Source organism: Salmo salar, chromosome 07 (assembly GCF_965601325.2).
Source record: "Salmo salar chromosome 07, fSalSal1, whole genome shotgun sequence".
NCBI classification, from domain to species: Eukaryota; Metazoa; Chordata; class Actinopteri; order Salmoniformes; family Salmonidae; genus Salmo; species Salmo salar.
Window position 1 is genome coordinate 21,675,186 of NC_138297.1, and position 10,669 is coordinate 21,685,854.

The window sequence follows — 10,669 nt, forward strand, 5'->3', positions numbered from 1 at the left end:
CACGCTCTTGGCATTCTCTCAACCAGCTTCTTGAGGTAGTCATCTGGAATGCTTTTCCAACGATCTTGAAGGAGTTCCTACATATGCTGAGCACTTGCTGGCTGCTTTTCCTTCACTCTGCGGTCCAACTCGTTCCAAACCATCTCAATTGGTCCAACTCATCCCAAACCATCTCAATTGGGTTGATGTCGGGTGATTGTGGAGGCCAGGTCATCTGATGCAGCACTCATCACTCTCCTTATTGGTCAAATAGCCCTGACACAGCTTGGAGGTGTGTTTTGGTCATTGTCCTGTTGAAAAACAAATGCTAGTCTCACTAAGCGCAAACCAGATGGGATGGCAGAATGCTGTGGTAGCCATGCTGGTTAAGTGTGCCTTGAATTCTAAATAAATCACCAGCAAAGCACCCCCACACCATCACACCTCCTCCTCCAATGTTCACGGTGGGAACCACACTTGCGGAGATCATCCGTTCACCTACTCTGGGTCTCACAAAGACACGGTGGTTGGAACCAAATATCTCCAATTTGGACTCAACAGACCAAAGGACAGATTTCCGCCGGTCTAATGTCCATTGCTCGTGTTTCTTGGCCCAAGCAAGGCTCTCTTCTTATTGGTTTATTTTCGTAGTGGGTTCTTTGCAGCAATTTGACCATGAAGGCCTGATGTTACTTGAACTCTGTGAAGCATTTATTTTGGCTGCAATCTTAGGTGCAGTTAAATGCCTATTTCTGGGGCTAATGAACTTATCCCCTGCAGCAGAGGTAACACTGGGACTTCCTTTCCTGTGGCGGTCCTCTTGAGAGCTATGTGTCCTATGTGCCATATGTCGTGTCTTTGGCTATGCCGGATTAAGTGATATGACATGCTAACTTATAAAATGATTTCTCAGTAATTAATATTACCTGATTAAGCTAATCATGTAAATGTAATTAACTAGAAAGTCGGGGCACCACGGAAGAACGTTTATAGAGCTGTTATCTTCCGAATAAACTCTTAAAATACTTTTTAATATTTTACATCGATAGCAGTCAATATTAACCCTTGTCTTATTTTCAGTCTCATAATGAAAGTTGTAAATTCTTGGCTATCTTCACGAACCCTGGCTAACAAGTTGAATCAGCAATACAAAATTGGGTTTAATTATTTATTTACTAAATACCTAACTAATCACACAGAATTACAAATACACAGAATACAATGATGTCATACAGAAAACGTCCCGGTAGACGGAACAGATATGATGGCTGGTTACACAAAGGAAAGGGGGTTGGGCTTGAATGAAAGAGCGGGAAGATTTAGGAACAGAGAAACAGCAGCTATGCTATCGTAAATACATTATCTTATGCATTCTAAATTACCGCCCATTTGGAAAAGGAAAATGCAATAAATATTTACTCTGAGCTGCGCTTCGGTAGATTGGTCGTAGATGCTGGCCGGGTTGGCCAACAGATCTCCCTGTTTTCGGAAGAATGTCAATGGTGGTCCATTGGATACGTGGTGGTATCTTCGTCTGGTTGTTAGACTGGATCCGTCGTCCGTCCTTTCCTAACCCACGTTAGCAGCGGCCGCTGCTAACTCAACGGCTAGGAAGTAGCACTTCTGTAGTGAATAAGCTCAAAGTTCATACCAGTTCATACCAGAGCTCACGCCGAGGTTGGCTTAGTTCTGTACTTGACATGTGTGTCCTTCTAACGTAGAGGCTGCAGACCTCCCGTACTGAAACCAACGTGGTTATCTTTTCGTCAAAGGATTATATAGTGGAGAGGGGGAGGGAGGTGTTTCATCGTTTATAACCCCTGTCTCTTCACAGGGTTGGGCCACTGATCGAGCAGGGCACTTTCCTTATGAAAACCCAAATCTCTCATTCGGAAGCTAAAATTACATTTCATCTCCTAACAAACATTTTCAATATCAAACATTTCAATTGCATAACAATTCCATGTGACTCTGATAACTAGAGGGTGGATACTTTCCCAGGTACAGTTTATGTCGTCCTGTCATCAGTCATAATGTCTCAGATGACAACCGAACTGACATACATACTCATTACGTTCCCAAGCATATTTCCAACTGGTTTTATTAACAAAATATGTGGTACCTTTCCCCATTTGTTTGATGTTCCCAGACTCTCTATATTTAACAGGACAGCAGTCCTTCAGTAGGGTCAGTAAGAGAGGGGAAGGGGGAAAGGTATTTATGGGGGGGGTCATAAACCTTACCCACAGGCCAACGTCATGACACCTATGTGTCCAAACTTTTGACTGGTACTGTATTTATACCTGTTGTGACATATATTGCTTTATTTTATAGCTGGTTATGACACCTACATAGGAGTGTCACAACCCTCATTTATTTTCCTTGCCAAGAAGTGTGCTTCTTACTGTAAGTCCTTTGTTTTTGTTGTAATGAATTCTTTAAAGTCGTTTTTTTTCATCATATTTGAAAAAGCTTGCAGAAAATAAGAATAAGAAGCATTTTGACCATCCTATGCCACTTTACTTGGACTCAAAAAATGCACTTTATAACAGTGTCAAGAATCATTATGACCCCTCTGTGTCACTTTGCTTGGACTTAGAACATACTCTTTATGATACCGTCAAGAAGCATATTAGCCAGATAGGCCTATCACTTACATGCCCTTATGTCAGTTGTCAGTCAAAAATAAGGTGTTTTGTCCTGCTCCTGAAATCTGTTCCTGCATTCATCCCAGTCATCAGCAACAGAGCATTGTGCATTGTGGGCTAAGTGCATGTCTGACATCAATTTGTGTGTAATTACAATGAAAACGTAATATGTTTAGTTTCAAAAAATCTTACATAACATAAACATATTGTTGATAATGGAATGTTTTGCCTTGTGTGGTAGGTTTTATCGGTTTTGGCACTTATGTAGATGTCATAACCAGCCATAAAATAACTACCAGGGTAGGTTTTGTGGGTTTTGACACTCTTATGTAGATGTCATAACCAGCCATAAAATAATGCAATACATGTCACAACAGTTCTAAATATGTGTCATGACAGTGTTATGGCCATCTTATGACAGGTTATGACAAGTTATATCAGCTGTTATGACGTATAACATGGTCAAGACCGTGTCAAGTAAAATTTTACCCTGTTGGTCAATATATAGAAGAAACATGAAAATGTAGATTGTATCCTTTGACAATCAATTTCCTCAACTGCAAAAAGAAGATGTTAAACGCATTCAAAAACATCAAGCACTGCTTTATATATCAATTATATATCCTTATTCATTATATATCCTTGAGAAACCTAAGAGAATAATAAGGTAAAAATCGGTGTTATTTCTGTTAAACTCAACATGACACTGGGTCTCTTCCACCCTCCCCTCCCCGACACACCTGCTATGCTTTTGCAACCTAGCTTCTGTTTACCTAAGCCACCTGTCGATTTCTTTTTTTTTTCTCTTTTTTTAAAATTTCATTTAATTTTTGCTTGTTCTCTTGCCGATAAACCCCTTAAACAGTTTGGGTGCCTCCGTTGTTTTTAATGTGGATTGGTTGCCATTATGACTGAATCTTTACTTCACCTTTACTTCATCACAACGTCTCATCTGAATCGGTGCTAACAGCGAGTAATGTGCATGTTGCATGTTCAAAGATGATTTTATAGGTAGGTATACATAATACATGCAGATTATAATACTATTGCATAATGTTGAAGAAAGAGATTTAACACCAACATGTTATGTTGCATTTATATCCTATTTACCTAATTCATTGTCGACACGTTGATGAAACACAAACCGGGTGTGTCAGTGGACACAACCATCTCAAACAGAACCTGCCCAAACAATTCAATATTTGACTGACACACACACACACCCCTTAGATTTGGTTACCTCCCATCTCTATTTGACAGTCAGGAGACATAAAACTAGCAAAGCTTAAAGGGGCAATCTGGGATAAGGTTGATACGTTTATAAGTAAATTCTTCAAGAAGAAATGGCTATATTTAAAGGTCCAAAAATGTATGTACCAATCTCACATTGCCCCTTTAAACCTCCTCTTAAGAAGGAAGAAGCTTTAGTTATATGTTAAAATCATAAATCATACCATTTATCATCCTTGCCAAGTATGGCTTTCACAAAATTTAGAGTTGTTGCAAGCTTGTTTCTTTATTATGAGAGACTGAAACGTGTTATATTATCTATGTTATTATAATCTAAATTAGGACATACACTTTATTTATTTGTCAACTTGTTCTCGTTCCTTTGCTCTGTCTGGGGTGGAAAGTGACACCGGAGAGGCAAACGGGAACATGAGCACCTAAAGAACTGTTCTGCAGGTGTGGGAGAACCCTTTCATGCAATGTAATTTATTGAAGAAGTTGTTAGAAACGGACCACTTGTTTACCAATGACAGACAATGTCCGCTGTAGGTAACAGACAGTATATGTCCTCATAAATCCCCATTGCCTGACTTTATTAGTTATTTGATTACATTCATTAAACAGTGTTGATACCGACCTTATCTAACGCTTATAAATAGGTATCTCATCCATGACATGATGCGTCATCCCAAGTGACTAGGTTCTTACATCACACGTCAACACTTGCCACCCGAACTGTACACACTAAGTCCTTTGTGTTGATTGAGCAAGATCTTTCAGAGTGACAAATGTATGCTGACTTCAACAATTCAAGGATTGTGCAAGCACGTGCCCTCACTAATCTCTAAAACAGTGCTTCATCAAGAGCACTGAGTAATAAACCCACAGGCAATATACAGGCACGGTGTAAGAAGGACAAGCGATTGCTTCACAAGACAGGACAGTTGTTCAATAAACAAGGCATCTGTTGATGGTAATGGAACGCATTGTACCTCTGTACATTTCATTACCGCCTCTAAGGAAATTAAATTATGTCCACTAGTTTGTCTGTGCATATATTAGAATTAACTATGGCTCAGTATGCGATGACCTTTGACCCTTTGCACTCTCAACCCAGGAAAGCATAACCTGCTCAACCGGTCGGTAGACTGTCTTCCTCGGTGTAGCCTACATAATAAGTGTCACGCCCTGACCTTAGAGAGACTTTTTATTTCTCTATTTGGTTAGGTCAGGGTGTGATTTGGGTGGGCATTCTAGTTTTTCTATTTCTTTGTTTGCCGGGTATGGTTTCCAATCAGAGGCAGCTGTCTATCGTTGTCTCTGATTGGGGATCATACTTAGGCAGCCTTTTTCCCACCTTAGTTTCTGGGATCTTGTTTTTGGTACTGTGCTGTATGCCCCACTGAACGTTACATTTTCGTTTGGATTTATTTTGTTTCGTTTCAGTGTTCATTTAATAAATTAAAATATACGCCTACCACGCTGCACCTTGGTCCGATCCTTCCATCGACGAGCGCAACAATAAGGCCTTTCATATAAAGTAGAAGCCAGATCCATGCAAAAGATAACAGCCGTGCCCCTGTGTGCAAACATGTATCAGTGTTCTGTGACACTTCCTTTTTTTACATGTTAGGGCATGTCTGAGATTAACAGAAAAATGTATTCCATACCAGAATAGTGAATATTAGTAGTAAGCTGCACTGGGGAATCGCAAAGGCAGTAGGTTTGGAAAATAGAACAAGAACATAATTTTATGTAAGCCTCATGTGGAGCCAGCACACTTATGCCCAGATTTAATTGAAATGAATATAAGCGTCCCCCTGCAAAGTTACTTGTCTAGTGTAGTAGTCCAGTAGCATACATGAGTTGCTTTAGCAAACCAGCCATGACACTTCTATGAGTGTTGCAGTATCATTCATAACAACCTTCAAGTAAACTGTTCCCTGAATACCATTGTGATGACAATAATCCGACATATGACTTTCATTTCAAGTGAAAAAATGCCTACACTACAGGAAACGGTCGTGAGCCCATTTAAGTTTTACGGTGTTGTTATGGATCAAAAGTGAATTGCCCTTTTGAATCATTGTGTAAGAACTGGCTTCTTCAACAACTAAATTCCATCAATTAAAAAAATGTGGCTGCTTGTCAGCATAGACTGTGCTGATCCACTGTCTACCCCATTCCGTTCTTGGTTAACCAGACAATGCTATGCTGCTTTATAGTTCTGAATGATACGTTTTGCACTCAAACGGGACAAAACAAACCTAAATCTTGCTGATCTTGATATAATGTGGTCTTTCCAAACATTGCATTTAGCCACTGTAACGTCTGTAAGGATACTTATGCAGAAGACGACAGTGTGTGTGTGAAAAGTCTGAAAACGTTGCAGTCAATGCTTATCATAAGACGATGAGGTTGTTATAGGTCAAGACTTGCATAAATGACTACTGTGACATACTGGGCCGGCATTATGAGGGGCCTTAGAGGACCTGGCCCACCCTACTGTACCTCCTTGCCCGTCCAAATAAAATATATAAAGGTTAGACTCAGCAATGACGTAGATGCAGAAAGTAAGTAGCACAGCGGGTCAATGTCCGCATCAACTAAGAGCGTTGAAGTGTGAAGCTCAACTTCTCCGCTATTTTGGTCCCATGGGTACCACGCTTTAACAGCGTGAAGCGAACCGTGCACATGAGCAGGTACTTTGTGTGGATGTGTGAGAGCACATATAAGTCCTGCATCTTGCTCATCTCAATATCTGTGGTGCTGCTCGCAGAGTACTTGTTTTTTTGTTGTTGTTTTTTTACAATCTATTTATTGGCTATTTTAATTTTTTTTACAATTTAACAATCATCAGCAAATTTGACACAGATAATTATTCCCGTTATTCCTTCCAGCTACACGAAACAGTATGCTACAGCACATCATACAAAACCCTTCCCTCTCCAACACATGAGCACCCCCCTTCCTCCCCTCTACCGGTATTAGCTTCAATGATTAACAACAACAAAAAATGAAACAGAATGACCTTCACATCCAATGCTAGAAAATGTATTATTCAAAGCAAAAACAAATAATATTAATAATAATACATTAATGAAGAAAATAATAACGAGCCAGCTAAGGTGACGACTCTAGAAACTGCTGGAAGTCCCCCCAGATGTCAATAAATTCTAAGGGTTTATTACGTAAATTGCACGTCATTCTTTCAGATGGAATATAGGAAGTTAGTTCTTTTAGCAACATCTGCTTGCTTGGCGGAGTGTCACTCTTCAATAAAATAGCTGTACGTTTATTGGCTGCAGTGACTGCCAATTTAATGAATCTGGTTTTGCTACCAATATTAACTGGTAGAACAGTCATCTCCAAGAAGAATATGGAAGGTTCTAGTGGTAATCTGGATGGTTGAGTCGTCTCAAATAAAACTGTGAAGGACCTCGGCGTTACTCTGGACCCTGATCTCTCTTTTGAAGAACATATCAAGACTGTTTCAAGGACAGCTTTTTCCCATCTACGTAACATTGCAAAAATCTGAAACTTTCTGTCCAAAAATGACGCAGAAAAATTAATCCATGCCTTTGTTACTTCTAGGTTGGACTACTGCAATGCTCTACTTTCCGGCTACCCAGATAAAGCACTAAATAAACTTCAGTTAGTGCTAAATACGGCTGCTAGAATCCTGACTAGAACCAAAAAAATTGATCATATTACTCCAGTGCTAGCCTCCCTACACTGGCTTCCTGTTAAGGCAAGGGCTGATTTCAAGGTTTTACTGCTAACCTACAAAGCATTACATGGGCTTGCTCCTACCTATCTTTCCGATTTGGTCCTGCCGTACATACCTACACGTACGCTACGGTCACAAGACGCGGGCCTCCTAATTGTTCCTGGAATTTCTAAGCAAACAGCTGGAGGCAGGGCTTTCTCCTATAGAGCTCCATTTTTATGGAATAGTCTGCCTACCCATGTGAGAGACGTAGACTCAGTCTCAACCTTTAAGTCTTTACTGAAGACACATCTCTTCAGTAGGTCCTATGATTAAGTGTAGTCTGGCCCAGGGGTGAGAAGGTGAACGGAAAGGCTGGAGCAACGAACCACCCTTGCTGTCTCTGCCTGGCCGGTTTCCCCTCTTTCCACTGGGATTCTCTGCCTCTACCCCTATTACGGGTGCTGAGTCACTTGGTTACTGGTGTTCTTCCATGCCGTCCCTGGGAGGGGTGCGTCACTTGAGTGGTTTGAGTCACTGACGTGGTCTTCCTGTCTGGGTTGGCGCCCCCCCTTGGGCTGTGCCGTGGCGGAGATCTTTGTGAGCTATACTCTGCCTTGTCCCGGGATGGTATGTTGGTGGTTGGAGATATCCCTCCAGTGGTGTGGAGGCTGTGCTTTGGCAAAGTGGGTGGGGTTATATCCTACCTGTTTGGCCCTGTCCGGGGGTTTCATCGGATGGGGCCACAGTGTCTCCTGACCCCTCCTGTCTCAGCCTCCAGTATTTATGCTGCAGTAGTTTATGTGTTGGGGGGCTAGGGTCAGTCTGTCACATCTGGAGTATTTCTCTTGTCTTTTCCGGTGTCCTGTGTGAATTTAAATATGCTCTCTCTAATTCTCTCTCTCTTTCTTTCTTTCTCTCTCTCTCTCGGGAGCCCTAGGACCATGCCTCAGGACTACCTGGCTTGATGACTCCTTGCTGTCCCCAGTTCACCTGGCCGTGCTGCTACTCCAGTTCCAACTGCTCTGCCTGCAGCTATGGAACCCTGACCTGTTCGCTGGACGTGCTACCTGTCCCAGATCTGCTGTCCCAGACCTGCTGGAACCCTGACCTATTCACCGGATGTGCTACCTGTCCCAGACCTGCTGTTTTCAACTCTCTAGAGACAGCAGGAGCGGTAGAGATACTCTCAAAGATCGGCTATGAAAAAGCCAACTGACACTTACTCTTGTGTTACTGACTTGTTGCACCCTCGACAACTACTATGATTATTATTATTTGACCATGCTGGTCATTTATGAACATTAGAACATCTAGGCCATGTGCTGTTATAATCTCCACCCGGCACAGCCAGAAGAGGACTGGCCACCACTCATAGCCTGGTTCCTCTCTAGGTTTCTTCCTAGGTTTTGGCCTTTCTAGGGAGTTTTTCCTAGCCACCGTGCTTCTACACCTGCATTGCTTGCTGTTTGGGGTTTTAGGCTGGGTTTCTGTACAGCACTTTGAGATATCAGCTGATGTAAGAAGGGCTATATAAATACATTTGATTTGATTTGATACAGTCGTATAAGTGACCTGTGATAAGATCAGAATAATCTTCCCAATAATTGCCTAGCTCAGGGCAGGACAAAAACATATGCATAAATGTGCCCACCCCCGTTTTACACCTTGGGCAACATTTTTTATATTTAGAATTTATCTTATTCAGTCACTCTGGTGTAAAGTAGATCCTATGTAAGATATTGAATTGCATCAACTTGTGCCTTGTGTTAAATGAAAGAGGCTGAGCATCTAAAAAGAGCTTTCCCCATTTCTCATCCTCAACAATGAGACCAAGGTCATCATGGTACTTCATGCAAGCCTTCAGAGCTTCATCGTTCCCCAACAGAGCTTGAAGACTAGAGTGCATGTCACAAATGAAACCTTTTATCCCTTTCCTCTCCAGCCACAGTTGACCAGTTATAGGTTTACTCATGGGCTGAATCCTATCTCCCTGCTGAGTGGCAAAATAATGCCTAACCTGTAGGTACATGAAGTAATGACTTTGAGGTAACTGGAAATGAGATGCCAGTTGTTGAAAGGGTAGTAGTTCACCTTCTCTATACAGATGACCAATTATTGTAATTCCTTTGTTGAACCAAGAACATGTAATAGCATCTCTCAGGGGTTTGGGTAAGATGGGGTTATTATAGAAAGGTGTTTGTTCATATATTGATCTATGCCCTTCTGTTTGTTTACAGACTTCAATCAATATATTTAAAGTGTTTTTAAATAAAGGGTTGTTTATGAGACCTAGCAAAGCTTTACTATAAGGTATAGATGCCAATGAAACAGGGCAAAGACACTCTTCCTCTATCTGTCTCCAAGAGCGTAAACTTGTTGTTGTATTTTGCCATACCCACACAGCCTTTAACTGAGATGCCCAGTGAAACAACTGGAAGAAAGTAGAGTAAGTCCTCCTTCTGAGTATGGTTTGCATAAAGTTGTGTTTCACTCTGGGGGGTTTCCCTTTCCACTGAAATGAAGAGACCTTCCAATTAAGTGTTTGAAAAAAAACTCTGGGAATAGGAAAGGGCGACATTTGAAAAATGTACAAGAATTTTAGTAATATATTCATCTTTACACAATTGACACACCCAGTAAGAAGAACTGTTAGATCCCAACATCTATCCAATTCTTCCCAAACCTTTTTGAGATGGGGAGTATAGTTCAGTTGATATGCCTTAATCATTTCAGAGGGAATTTGCAATCCTAGATATGACATTTTTTGAGGTCTCCAAGAAAACATCTGGTCTAAGATTGGGTTCTGCATAGCTGCCCTGTTAAAAGGCATGATTATACTCTTCTATAGGTTTTTTTATATCCTCAAAAAGGTCCCATATTCTTTTAGGATGTCAACTAATGCTCGGGGTGAAATTTCTGGTTTAGTGAGGTAAAGCATAATCTAATCAGCATATAACGAGACCAGATGTTCGTGCCCACCTATACAAACACCGTGGATGGATGATCTAAAAGCTTCTGCCAGTAGCTCAATGGCCAAAGAAAAAAGGAGAGGAATAGTGGGGTAACCCTGTCTTGTGCCACGTGATAGGGAGAACTGGGA